The 15,267-nt window shown below is 41.8% G+C and overlaps 1 protein-coding gene across 1 annotated transcript in view; it reads right to left on the bottom strand.

Annotated features, from left to right (window-relative positions):
* LOC115471584 (soluble scavenger receptor cysteine-rich domain-containing protein SSC5D-like) overlaps positions 1 to 15,267 on the bottom strand; it is a 107,325-nt gene that overhangs the window by 47,855 nt on the left and 44,203 nt on the right. The window contains exon 2 of the mRNA XM_030205266.1: positions 10,804 to 10,830. The gene's annotated coding sequence lies outside the window, so the exon portion shown is untranslated. The remainder of the gene's footprint in view (positions 1 to 10,803; positions 10,831 to 15,267) is intronic.

Here is a 15,267-nt window from a genome sequence, read left to right as displayed (position 1 = left end):
AATTTATTTAAAAGCTTCTCATATGTAGATATAAATATCATGAAATAAAATTAAATATCACTAAAACTGCTTAAAAAATTATTGTAGCTGGTGGAAATAGCACTAATAAAGGCTATATTTTGTGCTCCTTTTTCTACATTGTTCTATACAATACAGTAATACATGGCCAAATTTCAGTGAGGATATCCTGTTTACTGATAGGTTAATCTTAACTGTTGCTGTATTCTGCCTTGGGAAGACTGGTGTTATAAAGATTGGAAATAAAATGAAACTCTCCTTTCATTGGGGCCCATGGAATCACATCTTTACCTCATCTCTTTTGTACAAATGGATTATTATTCTGTTTTGAGCATGTTTCAGGGACAAGTGGTTTTCAGAAGTCAAAATAATAAAAATAAATATTTTCTTTCATGCAGATCTCTCATTTACTTAAACATAATTAAATGGTCTATAAGCCTGTAATGCAGTCCATTGGTTTTCTTATATTTTGTCCTTGTGATGACTTATACTCTTCCAAAACCTGCCCCCTCCACCGCAAACTACAACCCCCCTCTCCCACACACTACAGTCCTACCTTGAAGGGCTCGCCCACCCGCCCTGGTGGTGTAGTGGCCTCTGTGGCTGCGGGGGCAGGAAAGAATCCCACTGTTTCCTACCCGCTGCTGCTATACTGTCTCCACTTTGCTCTTCTGTGCTGTAGGCAGCACCGCCATGTTTTCAAAATGGCTGCCCAACTACCGCCAGGTTAGCCCCGTGCTAAAAATACAGGGTGATTTTCCCCAGCGTTGGAAATGGCACTCCGGGGCTGGAATTACCACCGGCACCCTCACTGGGCTGGCAGTAGCTCCAGATTAGCATGCAGTAGATCCGCACTGGGCTTGCCACTGCTTTTGATAAGTAGTAGTAGTAGTAGTAGTAGTAAAAAGGCCCCTTTGAGAGGTATACTCATAAATTGGCCTCTTTGAAAATTTACTAGGGTTGAGTGCATACATTTTTATTCAAAATTTCTTTTTTTAAAATTTTTTTATTTATAACCATTTAAATTTTTACAAGCAGTAAAATAACTTGCTGGAAATACAGAGAAAGTAATATATAGGAATTATTTCAGTCAGGTAATTTTTATTCTCTTCCTTAGACCACTAAATAGGGAGAGTGAAACAAGACAAGGAGATCAATTAAACAGTAAACAGAAAAAAAATGTGGTATTAACCTGATTATCCCCAGATATTACTCGTCTAATTTATTATTCCACATTGATCATCTTGTTGGCTTCTTCAAGGCCAATGCGGTGTATAGTCAAATCATTTCATTGAAAACATACTTATTGTCCAATATTAGTTAGAAATAATACATCTGATTACGTTCTTTTTTAAAAACCAGAAGTTATTTAACAATAAAAAATTTCACTGAATGCTCAAATTAGGAGCATAAAAAGTGGGTGGTAACAATGTGACAAGGCTATGGCCAGGAGGGCAGGGATGAAGCATTTAGACCCTGAAATACAAGTACCAGAAGCCATTGCAAGGAAGGAGCCAGAGAGTAATCTGGAAACAAGAGAATGGATTCCCAGCTCCAGCAGATGGAGCCAGGGGGATGGCCAGGCTGAGCCTATAATTTTGTCCCCCACTAGGGGGAGACGGAGGGATGAAGCTCAGTTCCCCTGGATACGCAATCAATATACCATGCAGCCCAGCTAGAATAGAGAGGGGCCTATGGAGAGGGAAGAAGATGATTGGATGGATTACATGGAAGGAGGGGTAGATGGGGGGGGGGGGGGGAGAGAAGCCTCTATGGAGTGGGAGAGTTCGAACGCAGGGATGGCCAGCTCCTGAGGGTTTGGAAACCTGCTTTATTGAAAGCCGGAGGTATTTGGAAACCTGCTTTATTTACCTGCTTTATTGAAAGCCTGAGGTATTTGGAAACCTGTTTTATTAAAAGCCTGAGGTATTTGGAAACCTGCTTTATTCACCTGCCTTATTGGAAGCCTGATTTATTTGGAAGCTTGCTTTATTTACCTGCCTTACTGGAAACCTATGTGGGTGGAATTTGTTTGGAGATAACTTGTGTACTGAAGTTTGAGACAGCTGTTATTGGCCTGATAATAAAAGCTTTTAACCTAGCCACTGTCTGCAATTGTGGTGAGCTCTGGAAGTTCGGTTGGTGGGCGGCTCCACCTGGCTGGGAAGCAGTGGATCCTTTTCACAACAAGGACAGATTTAGGTTGGGGAAAAGAAGTTAGGAGCTTAGCACTAGGCTTAAAAATTAGGCTCATAAATCTGGTTTTTGACAGGGGTATAGTCTTGGTCTCCATGCTGGACATGCTTCAAAAAGGGATAAATGCTGGGAAGTCATATCTGGTTATTTCACTTGACATCTGTTTGGCATTTATTTATTTATTTATTGCATTTGTATCCCACATTTTCCCACCTATTTGCAGGCTCAATGTGGCTTACAGAGTCCTGTTATGGCATTGTCATTCCAGGATATCAGATACAATTTGTGATGTAAAAAAGGTTAAGTCAAGGAGAGAGAAAAGAGTTAAGCAGATGAGTATGGGAGGTATACTGTCAAGACTGGGTTGGGTTGGCGAGGTGGTTTAGTAAGGCTATGGGTTCTCTTTGTAGGCCTTGTTGAAGAGATATGTCTTCAGAGATTTACAAAAATTGGTTAATTCGTCAAGAGTTTTCAGGTCAGCAAGTAATGCATTCCATAACTGCGTGCTCATGTAAGAGAAGGTCGTTGCATGTATCACCTTGTATTTTAGTCCTTTACAGCTGGGGAAGTGCAGATTCAGAAATTTGCAGGATGATCTTTTGGCATTCCTGTCATTTTAGGCAAATAAATGGCAGACTTAAATTTAAGAGCATAACTTTTATGCTCCTAATTTAAGATAAATTTTCAGCTAAAAATGTAGGCACCTAACTTTGGTTGAAAAAAGGGTAGAAATTTAGGAACCTAACTTAAGAGCATAAATTTAGGAGCACAGCTTTTTTTGAATATCGGGCCCAATGCCTTCTCCTGCCCTTCAGGACCCAAACCAATAAATTTGTTCTGTAGTCCCAAAGCCTGCCATATAAAAAGAGGGCTCACTGGGGGTCCCATTACATGTTCTTTAATCTCTCTTTTTCCTTTTATTTTAACCACAGGAACAGGAATTTTCAGAAGCTTTCTGCAGATAAAACTGTGCTTTACCCATTGAAATGGACTTGGACTTCTGTGTAATACGGGTATTTACTTATTGCTGCTGTTGAACTATTTTAACCCTATGCTGCACTTTTGATCTGTGCGTTGGTGAGCTCCATCATCATAGTGCCCAGAACCTAACAAAAGATGCTGATGCTGCAGAGAGGGAAGGAAGCTTTACTTAGGGGGAGATGCACAACATTTACCCGGCCAGCAACATGAATTTTGACCGGTTTAAACTGGTTTAGCAAGCAGGAAATTCAGCGATGAATTTACAAAGGGGCTCTGTGGGCTTCTTACCATTCTCAGCAGCAGACACCAGGAATTGTAAGCAAATGTATTTAAATGAGCTGTTAAGTATTCAAATGTGCATTCTGAGGGATGCACAGCGGTTTCTGAGCGATACACAGAAACGTCTGCCTACCTTTAGCTTGAGTAATTTTACAGGAGGTCTGGGGCAGCTGTAACATGTCGTTCCTTCTCTGGAACTGCCTCTTCACGAGCAGCTCCTGCTGCTGCCGCAGGTACTCCAGCTTGCGAAGCCGGCCAGTGTCACCTCCAGCTGCTCCCCAGTTCTCTGCCACTTTGTTCACCTTTCTCCCTCCATTGTGCCTCCATCTCCTCCTCTAGGGCTGGGAGGGGGGGAAGAATCAGCTTCATGTGTGTATGAAAGCCGTGTGTGGAAAAAAGCTACACATGGTTTTCATATGTGCATGGGGCACAAAAGCTGGATTCTCAGCAGTGTTGCTATTAGTGTCATCTCCAGTGTGACCACAAGTTGTATCTCGCATTTCTCTCCACTTTTGCAGTGTGGTCCCCTTTTGCTTTCTGTGTGACCACTTTGCCTTTCCCCCTCCCTCGCAACCGTGGGTAGCCATTTGGGGGGGGAGGAAGAAATCAGTGGGTAGCACATGCATAGAGCAGCCACGCTTACTGATTGGCTGCCCTGTGTATACGCATCTTAGCAACTGCCTTGCCCCCTACCAAGCTGCTCGCTGTTTTCAGTTCATTTGCATGTGATTTGCTTTGTGAATGGGCTTTGGGAAGAATTTTATGATTGTTGTTGGATGAGTTAGTGCTACCGCTAACTAGGATGTATAATGTCATAATGGAATGGGAGACATTGCCGGATTCACTTAACATGACTCAAATAATAGTTCTCCCTAAAGCAGGAAGGGATCACCTGCAACCTGAATTGTATCACCCAATCTCCTTTCTTAATTATGAAGCCAAGCTGTTGGCCAAGGTGTTAGCAAACAGACTATCCTGGATATTACCCACATTGGTAGTAGAGCCCCAGGTGGATTTTGTGCAAGACCGATATATAGTCAAAAATATGTGTAGGATTCTCTCTACTTTAGAAATGGCAAAGGATAGTCAGCTTCCGTCGTTCCGTCCGTGTTGGTCAGTTTCGATGCCAAAAGGCATTAGATAGGGTGATCTGGGATTTTTTTTTTCTATATGGGGTCTTAGACGCGTATGGGATTCAGAATTTTTTCCAAAGTGCAATTCAGGCATTATACTCTCATCCAAGGGCTTGTCTGTGGGTCAATGGACTGTTGTCTGAGTCTTATTATTCAGCGGGGCATAAGACAGGGGTGTCCTTTGTCTTCCCTGTTGTTCATCTTAACATTGGATCTGGTTATTCGGGAGATAGGGGCTAATCCCGAGATCCAGGGCTTCTCTTTGGGGAAGGAAACATTTAAGCTAGTTGTCTTCGCCGATGGCGTGTTAGTTCATGTGAAACATCTGAGTAGTTTTGTGAGTCTCCAAGAATATAGAGATTTCAGGTTTCAAACTGAATTTAGATAAGTCAGAAGCCCTGGTGAGTTCTTGGGCCCAGAAAGAAGAGTTGGGGGAGGGTGCAGTTTCCCCTTGAAATGGGCCGGGAGAATCTAAGATGCGGATAGCCTATTGGTATGGACAGTAGAGCAAGGGGGGCCTAGGGGTTACCCATCTCAAATGCTATAATCAGGCATGCCTGTTATGTCATTTAAAAGATTGGTTATGCCATGGAGTAAAAAAAAAGCAAAAGCAGCCTCCCAACCTGTAGATATAAAGTCGAGGACTTTATATCGACAGGTTGGGACAGAAGGCTGTTTTTTTTTTTGCTCCATGGCTTTTCAGTTCCTTGCTTCATGCCAGTACCAGCGTATACCTCCCTCTGGCGCGTCATAGTGTTCTTTAACAACCCTTGCGCTTCTTGTGGAAAAAAATGTTACTGTATTAGAAACAAAATTTGAGCAACAGTGACTTGTTGCCTTTGTTGGGAAATGTGAATTTTAGTCCAGGTATGCATAATTCGTTTTTTTGCTGCTGACGGGATTCTGGGATTTCGTTAGTGGAACATTTACTTGGAGAGGATAGTAGTGTGTTATCTTTTGAGGAGCTTAGCCTCTGGTTGGTGATGGGGAGGAGGGGGGGACTTTTATGCATATATTCAGCTGAAAAACTGTTTAAAGGGTTGTGTCAGGCTTTCAAGACAGAACCTGGGTACATGAGCCCTTGGGCCACTGCCGCAGAGCGGCAGGCAAAACCACCCCACAACAGAAACAAGGCAGAACTCTGGCAGAGACAGCTAGACTTCACCTGTACTTGACCACCATTCCCCAGGGGTTGAGCCCCCAGGTGCAGGTGGCCGGCAGGACTTACCAGACAGGGCAGGAACTGGAAACCAACTAGGCTAAACAGGGTTAGGACTAAGGGTCAGAGGGGAAAGGAATATACATGGGCAGCAAGGCAGGAAACTGGGCTAGGACTCACAGACAGACAAAACTACACTAGGCAGGAAATGGACAGGCTTAAGGGTCAGGACTGAAAGCTGCAAAGCAGCCACTAAGAAAGGAAACACAGACAGGTAAGAGACAGAACTGAAAGCTGCCAGTCAGCCACTAAACCAGAAACACAGACAACCAAGAACTAGACAGAGAAATACAAACAAGAGACAAGACTGGGAAACAAGCAATACAATACAAGATAAACTACACAAAGACTAGACTAGAATCAGGCAAGAATCTCAGACAATAAACTGGACTAGGCAGAAGTGCACAGATCACACCAGCATACCAGGGACCTTAGGTGATGCAAAGGCAAAAACAGAAGTTTCTAGGTGATTAATAAAGCCCATCAGCACCCGAGGCTCAGCTGCAGCAATCTCAAGGCAACTACGGGTGCTGTTCAGGCACAAACAAGAAAGACAAGTCTGGCAGCCTGGAAGATCCGGACCAGACTGGGCTGAAGCCTGGAACGGGTAGGGACAGCAAGACAGTCTATGGCAGCCACCGATTCTGGTCACCAGAGGGCGAGGGGAGCACAAACCAAGAAGCAGGCAGAAAGCATACTGAAGCATAGAAAGGCTCAACATACACAGGTGCAGCACAGTGGAGCAATCAGAGCCATGCTGGTAGCAGCCAGCACACAGAGACAGAGGCAGAGCTAACTCACGCAACACACACAGGTGCAGTATAGTGGAGTAATTAGAGCCACGCTGGAAGCAGCCAGCACACAGAGACAGAACTAACTCAGAAAGGACAGACAGAAGCCAGCTCAGAAGCTGACCCCCAGAAATAAGGTAAGCTTGAGAGGGGTCACGACCGCAGACGTGACAGATTGGACCAACAGGGAATGTCATCCCACTTGGGGGCTCAGCTGCAGGACTTTTTGCATGGGGATGCTTTCGGCAAAGGTTTTGTGTCTGGTTTGCATAAAGCCCTGGATACACTTTGGCCTCTCAGTGAGTATGGACTCCTAATGGAGGCCTGGAATAAAGATTTGAGTTAAGGGGTGGAAGGTGTAGATTTTCGTAAATTGATTATTGAAATCCCTCAGACAGTATTTGGAGTGGAATTACAAGAATGTCAGTACCGCATTTTAAACAGGGCATATAGTTCTCAGAGGCAGGCCTGTAGGGTAGGCTGGGCTAGCACTACTAGCTAGATGTTCTAAATGTAATAGTGAAAAATAAAAGAGGTGGGAATACAAGCCAGGCTATCCAAAGAATGGAACCAAATTGTAGTTAAAATAATCAGTGTTTAATCATTTTCAAACAAATGATAATAAAACAATCACACATTAAAAGTGACTCGACACAACGTTGTGTTTCGGCCAGATAGGCCTACATAAGGAGTCTATAAACACAAAAAAACAATAAGTAAACAAATTATGCATAAAAATAGTATACAACAAATAATATACTGAAAGAGGAACATGTATAGAATATCAAAAAGATCAAAATAATCACCATATAAATGCAAATAGTAAAATTCTATCAGAACGAAACCAATTGAAAAGTATATATATATACCAAATAATATGCTAAACAAATATACTAAAAAAAGGAACATGTGTAGGATGTAAAAAAAACAAATAGCAAAATAATAAAAAAGAGCAAGAAAATTGAAGACAAAAAGCAAATTTAAATATACATACATGGGGATAAAGGACATATGAGAAGGATTAACCTTGTAATCAAGGTGAACAATGAATTAAGAACATCAACTGATGTAATAAGGGAATCTCAAATCACCAATAAAAGATTCCAAAGGTAAAAGGTCTGCAGACAGGACCTTAAAAATTTTTAAGGTCCTGTCTGCAGACCTTTTACCTTTGGTTAGTCCTTCTTATATGTCCTTTATCCCCATGTATGTATATTTCAATTTGCTTTTTGTCTTCAATTTTCTTGCTCTTTTTTATTATTTTGCTATTTGTTTTTTTTACATCCTACACGTTCCTTTTTTTAGTATATTTGTTTAGCATATTATTTGGTATATATATACTTTTCAATTGGTTTCGTGCTGATAGAATTTTACTATTTGCATTTATATGGTGATTATTTTGATATTTTTGATATTCTATACATGTTCCTCTTTCAGTATATTATTTGTTGTATATTATTTTTATTCATAATTGGTTTACTTATTGGGTTTTTTTTGCGTTTATAGACTCCTGATGTAGGCCTATCCGGCCAAAACACAACGTTGTGTCGAGTCACTTTTAATGTGTGATTGTTTTACTATCATTTGTTTGAAAATTATTAAACACTGATTATTTTAACTACAATTTGGTTCCATTCTTTGGATAGCCTGGCTTGTATTCCCACCTCTTTTATTTTTCACTTTACGCCTCGTGGGATCTATTTTCTCCACTTCTGTGGATTCTCTCTAGACTAAATGTAATAGCGCTGATAATACTTTTCTCCATGCCATGTGGGGTTGTGATCACATTAAGACTTTTGGGGGGCACATTCATACTGTTGGGGGGAACGTTTTGCAGTGCTGCATTCCCTTCACTTGTAAAGGAGTTGTACTCAACAAGACAGAGGCCTATGGTGTCCAGGGGAGGGGGGGTAAGGCATATATCAGCAAAAAGTGTACTCTTAATTATTGGCTGCAGGCAGAGGCCCCACCCTTCTGGTATTTGCGCAGTTAATTTCACACTTCGTAGTTGTCATAAACGGGTTCAAGGACACATATTAGATATTCCTCTAGGATCAGGAGTTTAATTCTAGAATAAGGTGGGTTGGGGGGAGGGGAGGGGAAGGGAAGGGTAGGTAACATTTATTGGAAGGAGTGGCCTAGTGGTTAGGGTGGTGGACTTTGGTCCTGGGGAAGTGAGGAACTGAGTTCAATTCCCGGCACAGGCAGCTCCTTGTGACTCTGGGCAAGTCACTTAACCCTCCATTGCCGGCCGCATTGAGCCTGCCATGAGTGGGAAAGCGCGGGGTACAAATGTAACAAAAAAAAAAAAAATTGTACTGGGTGAGGTTTTATCTTTGACTGTGATGTTTTTTAGGTGAGCTGATTAACCTTTTATCCGGATATTATGTACAGTATTGCATCCCTCTGATTATGCTGTTCCTTTAGTAACTTTCACCTGGTTCACTCACCTTGTTCATAATTAGGGGATGTGGGGAGGGTGGGTAGGATTCAGCTGAGGCATGGGTTATTTCATGTTCTCTTGTGGGGGGCTATAAGAGCCAAAGCTTTCTACTTTATTTTGTACTGTTATTGGTGGGTTAGTGTTTGGCTGTACAGAATGTGTTCTGTATTTGTGTATCTCTGCTTGTTTGGATGATCTTCTTTGTATAATTCAATAAAAAGATTTGAACATAAATGCTGGATTCCATATTAGCATCAACACCCAGGAAAAGGTTCTTGGTGTCACTGTGGACAATGCATTGAAACCCTGAGACAATTGTGTGTGGATGTGATTAAAAAAAGTAAATTAAATATTAGGAATTATTCTAAAAGAGGTGAAGAATAAAACTAAGACTGCTATGAAGTCTCTGTATTGTTCCATGGTAAGATCATACCTTGAATACTGTGTACAAGTGTTCCATCTGATAAAAGAATTAGAAAAGGTTCAGAGAAGGGCATCCAAAAGGAGAAACAAGATGGGATGGCTTCCTTTATGAGGAAAGGCTGAAGAGGTTAGGGCTCTTCAGCTGGGACACTCCAAAAAGCTAATAAGTTGCACTTTTAAAAGTTCCTGGAAGAAAAGTCCATATACTATTATTAGCCAAGTAGACCTTGGAAAGATACTACTTATCTCTAGAAGTGACCAACAAGCAATGAATTTACTTTTTATGATGCAGCTGGGTACTTGTGACCAGGACTGGCCAATGCTAGAGAAAAATACTGGGCTTGATGAACCTTAAGAAATGCCATACTGGGTCTAACCTATGTATAAGTTTGTCCACACTGAGTGGGGACATTTTGGGGCAGGAATAGATAGGTGTTTACATTTAAAGCAAACTTCAAATATAAATGTATAAATTAACCCTGAATATCTGTATATGCCAAACAGCAGGTGTGTATGTGTATGCATAGTTTCTCTGGGATAATTTCTAAAGGGGCATACATGTGTATTTTTGTTTTGAAAATTCAGCAAAGTCAGCACAGAACAAACTGTGAATGTACTTTTTATGCATGTATTCAGTTATAAAATTATCCTCTTTATATAAAAGGTTGGCAATACATGTACAAACCATGAGGCCAGTAAAGTTTCCTGACTCTGAATGAGAGAGAGAGAGAATGAGAGAGAGAGAGAGAGAGAGAGAGAAGCCCAGAGGGTGAATATCCTAACTGTGATTCCTAGGAGGTTACCTGAGTCCTGTTAAGTAATAAGAGTTATTCTCAGCTTCACTTTACAATAGATATTCAACCCCCATGTTCTTCTGTTATAGAGGACTGACTCAAGCTAGGTCATCTGAATTCCAGTCCATAAATCAGTGGCATAAAATCCACCTAATCAGCCTCAGTACTGCAGGGTTCCAGGGAAGGCTGAGTTCTCCATGTAGTCATTCCCATATCTTAGGAGATGAATATCCCCTGCTCTGGGGGCCTTTTTTGATATTTTGCTTAGGGACCCTCAATTTGAACTTTGGCCACTGCCACAAAGTAACACTGTAGAGATCATTGTTAATAAATGGTGGGTAGTCATAGGTTGCTGTGGACAGCTATACCTGTCATCAGTAGTATCACCCACAGTACCACAGTTTTATTAACAAATCATCAAGGTATGTCTTCAAATCAAGAGATAACCTCGAAGTATGAAGGCCATATTAGAATACTGTGATTGGTTCCATTCATTCAAAGTATTGTCTCTAGTTAAGGCACTTACCCGTCAGCATGAAGCCCGTAATGGAAACTGAAAAACAGAAAGGACATATTGTCAGTTCTTTACAAGAAAACACAGTGGAAGGGGGATTTTATAGCACTATATACATATATCAACAACCTACAAGGACCTCACAGACAATCTTTTCACTGCAGCTACAAGCAAGTCAAGGGGCATCCTCTCTGGCTAAGGGGCAATAGAGGAAGGGGTTCTTTAGGCATGGTTACAATATTAACTTAAAAAAAATAAACAGGTAATGTTTTAAATGCAGAAGGGAATCAATGGTTTTAGTTCAACAATTTTTATTAACAATTTCTTAGGTAAGAAGCAAGGAACAAAAAAAAAAAACCAATAAATTAGAAAATGTAAGATAAAACACCATATCTGATGAGTAACAAACTTTTCAATAATTTGGCCTTATGAGATACCCTAGTTTACAGTTCAGAGTGTTTATCATAAGTACATAAGTATTGTCATACTGGGAAAGACCAAAGGTCCATCAAGCCCAGCATCCTGTTTCCAACAGTGGCAAATCCAGGTCACAAATACATGGCAAGATCCCCAAAAGGTACAAAACATTCTATACTGCTTACCCCAGAAATAGTGGATTTTCCCCAAGTCCATTTAATGATGGTCTATGGACTTTTCCTTTAAGAAGCCGTCCAAACCTTTTTTAAACTCCGCTAAGCTAACTGCCTTTACCACATTCTCTGGCAACGAATTCCAGAGTTTAATTACACGTTGAGTGAAGAAACATTTCTCCGATTCATTTTAAATTTACTACATTGTAGATTCATCGCATGCCCCCTAGTCCTAGTATTTTTGGAAAGCGTAAACAGATGCTTCACATCTACCTGTTCAACTCCACTCATTATTTTATAGACCTCTATCATATCTCCACTCAGCTGCCTTTTCTCCAAGCTAAAGAGCCCTAGCTGCTTTAGCCTTTCCTCATAGGGAAGTCGTTCCATCCCCTTTATCATTTTCATCGCCCTTCTCTGCACCTTTTCTAATTCCACTATATCTTTTTTGATATGAGGCAACCAGAATTGAACACAATATTTGAGGTGCGGCTGCACCATGAGCGATACAAAGGCATTATAACATCTTCATTTTTGTTTTACATTCCTTTCCTAATTTTCTTTTTGCTTTCTTAGATCCCTTTTCTTGGTCTGTGACTCCTAACGTGGAAACTTGCATTATGTAGCTATAATTCAGGTTCCTTTTTCCCACATGCATCACTTTGCACTTGCTCACATTAAACATCATCTGCCATGTAGACACCCAGAGGGGCATAATCAAACGTGAACGCCCATCTCCATGGGCGTCTATCTCCGAGAACGGGTACGTGAAGGGGCGGGGCAAACCATATTTTGGAAAAAAATGGGCGTCCATCTTTTTTCCGATAATACGGTTTGTGCCAGCCAAATGCTTCAGATTTGTGCGGATTTGAGCTGGGCGGTATCGTTTTTCAGCGATAATAGAAACCGAAGGCGCCCAGCTCAAAAATGAACAAATCCAAAGGCATTGGGTCGTGGGAGGAGCCAGGATTCGTAGTGCACTGGTCCCCCTCACATGCCAGGACACCAACCCGGCACCCTAGGGGGCACTTGTAACAATGAAAAAAATAAAGTTAACTACCTCTGAAGTCCATAGCTCCCTTCCCTTGGGTGCTGAGCCCCCCAAATCCCCACCAAAACCCACTCCCCACAACTCTACACCATTACCATAGCACTTATGGCTGAAGGGGGGCACTTAGATGTTGGTACAGTGGGTTTTGGGGGCAGTTTGGAGGGCTCCCATTTACTACCACAAGTGTAACAGGTAGGGGGGGATGGGCCTGGGTCTACCTGGCTGAAGTCCACTGCACCCACTAACAACTGCTCTAGGGACCTGCATACTGCTGTGATGGAGCTGGGTATGACATTTGAGGCTGGCATACAGGCTGGAAAAAAAGTTTTAAAAGTTGTTTTTGTTGGGTGGGAGGGGGTTAGTGACCACTGGGGGAGTCAGGGATGGTCATCCGCGATTCCATCCGGTGGTCATCTGGTCATTTATGGCACTTTTTTGGGACTTGTTCATGAAAAAAAGGGTCCAGAAAAAGTGACCCAAATTTGCGCTAAAAACGCCTTTCTTTTCTCGATTATCGGCCGAGGACGCCCATCTCTCCTCGGCCGATAAACACGCCCCAGTCCCGCCTTCACCACGCCTCCAACACACCCCCCCCGTCAATTTTGGCCATTTCCGCGACAGATTGCAGTTGAAGACGCCCAAAATCAGCTTTTGATTATACTGATTTGGGCGCCCACGGGAGAAAGACGCCCATCTCCCGATTTGGGTCGAAATATTGGCGTCTTTCTCTTTCGAAAATAAGGCGGCCAGTCTCCCAGTCTCGTAAGGTCGTCTTGTAATTTTTCACAATCCTCCCGCAATTTAACGACTTTGAATAACTTTGTGTCATCTGTAAATTTTTATTACCTACCTAGTTACTCCCATCTCTAGGTCATTTATAAATATGTTAAAAAGCAGCGGTCCCAGCGCAGACCCCTTGGGAACCCCACTAACTACCCTTCTCCATTGAGAATACTGACCATTTAACCCTACTCTCTGTTTTCTATCTTTGAACCAATTTTTAATCCACAATAGAACACTACCTCCTATCCCATGGCTCTCCAATTTCCTCTGGAGTCTTTCATGAAGTACTTTGTCAAACGTCTTCTGAAAATCCAGATACACAATATCAACCGGCTCATCTTTATTCACATGTTTGTTCACCCCTTCAAAGAAATGTAGTAGATTGATGAGGCAAGATTTCCCTTCACTAAATCCATGTTGACTTTGTCTCATTAATTCCTGCTTTTGAATATGCTCTGTAATTTTGTTCTTAATAACAGTCTCTACCATTTTGCCCAGCACTGACGTCAGACTCACCGGTCTATAATTTCCCGAATCTCCTCTGGAACCTTTGTTAAAAATTGGCATTACATTGGCCACCCTCCAATCTTCCGGTACCACGCTCGATTTTAAGGATAAACTTGTAGCAATAGCTCTACAAGTTCATTTTTCTGTTCTATCAGTACTCTGGGATGAATACCATCCAGTCCAGGAGATTTGCTACTCTTCAGTTTGTAGAACTGCCCCATTACATCCTCCAGGTTTTCAGAGAATTCATTAAATTTCTCTGACTCGTCAGCTTCGAATACCATTTCTGGCACCGGTATCGCACGCAACTCTTCCTCGGTGAAGACCGAAGCAAAGAATTCATTTAATCTCTCTGCTACGGCTTTGTCTTCCCTGATCGCCCCTTTTACTCCTCAGCCATCTAGCGGTCCAACCGATTCTTTTGCCGGCTTCCTGCTTTTAATATACCTAAAAAATTTATACTATGTGTTTTAGCCTCCAACACAATCTTTTTTTCAAAGTCCCTCTTAGCCTTCCTTATCAGCACTTTGCATTTGACTTGACATTCATTGTGCTGTTTCTTATTATTTTCAGTCGGTTCCTTCCATTTTCTGAAGGATTTTCTTTTAGCTCTAATAGCTTCCTTCACCTCACTTTTTATTATTATTTATTGCATTTGTATCCCACATATTCCCACCTATTTGCAGGCTCAATGTGGCTTACATAGGTTTGTTAACATTGTCATTTCAGGATATCAGATACAGTTAGTGATGTGTAGCGATTAGGAAGGGAAGAGAGAAGAAGGAAGGGAGTGATTAAGGTAGTTATAGAAGGTGGGCGTTCCTAGTTGAGTGGGTTGGTGAGGTGACTTAGTGAGGCTATAGGTTCTCATTGTAGGCCTTGTTGAAGAAGAATGTCTTCAGAGATTTTCGAAAGATAGCTGTCTTGTTTATTGCTTTCAAGTCTGTAGGTAGTGCATTCCATATTTGCGTGCTCATGTAAGAGAAGGTAGTTGAATGCATCAGCTTGTATTTAAGTCCTTTGCAGCTGGGGTAGTGCAGGTTGAGAAATTTGCGGGATGATCTTGTGGCGTTCCTGGGAGGTAGGTCCACGAGGTTTAGCATGTAGATTGGGGCGTCTGCGTGAATGATTTTGTGTACCATCGTGCAGATCTTGAACGCAATGCGTTCCTTAAGTGAGAGCCAGTGAAGTTTCTCTCTTAGGGGTTTTGCACTTTCATATTTAGCTTTTCCAAATATGAGTCTGGCGGCCGTATTCTGGGCAGTTTGGAGTTTTTTGATTGTCTGTTCTTTGCACCCGGCGTATAGTGCATTACAGTAATCCAGATGACTTATTACCATTGACTGTACCAGGGTACGGAAGATGTATCTTGGGAAGAAAGGTTTTACTATTTTGAGTTTCCACATGGTGTAGAACATCTTTTTCGTCGTGTTTTTCACGTGGGTATCAAGAGTAAGGTTTCGATCAATGGTGACTCGAAGAATTTTCAAGTTTTGTGAAACAGGGAGGGAACAGTATGGTGTGATTATGGTGGAGAAGTTTTTA

The sequence above is a fragment of the Microcaecilia unicolor genome, chromosome 6, assembly GCF_901765095.1.
Source record: "Microcaecilia unicolor chromosome 6, aMicUni1.1, whole genome shotgun sequence".
Lineage (NCBI taxonomy): Eukaryota > Metazoa > Chordata > Amphibia > Gymnophiona > Siphonopidae > Microcaecilia > Microcaecilia unicolor.
This window is presented reverse-complemented; position numbering and strand designations above follow the sequence as displayed.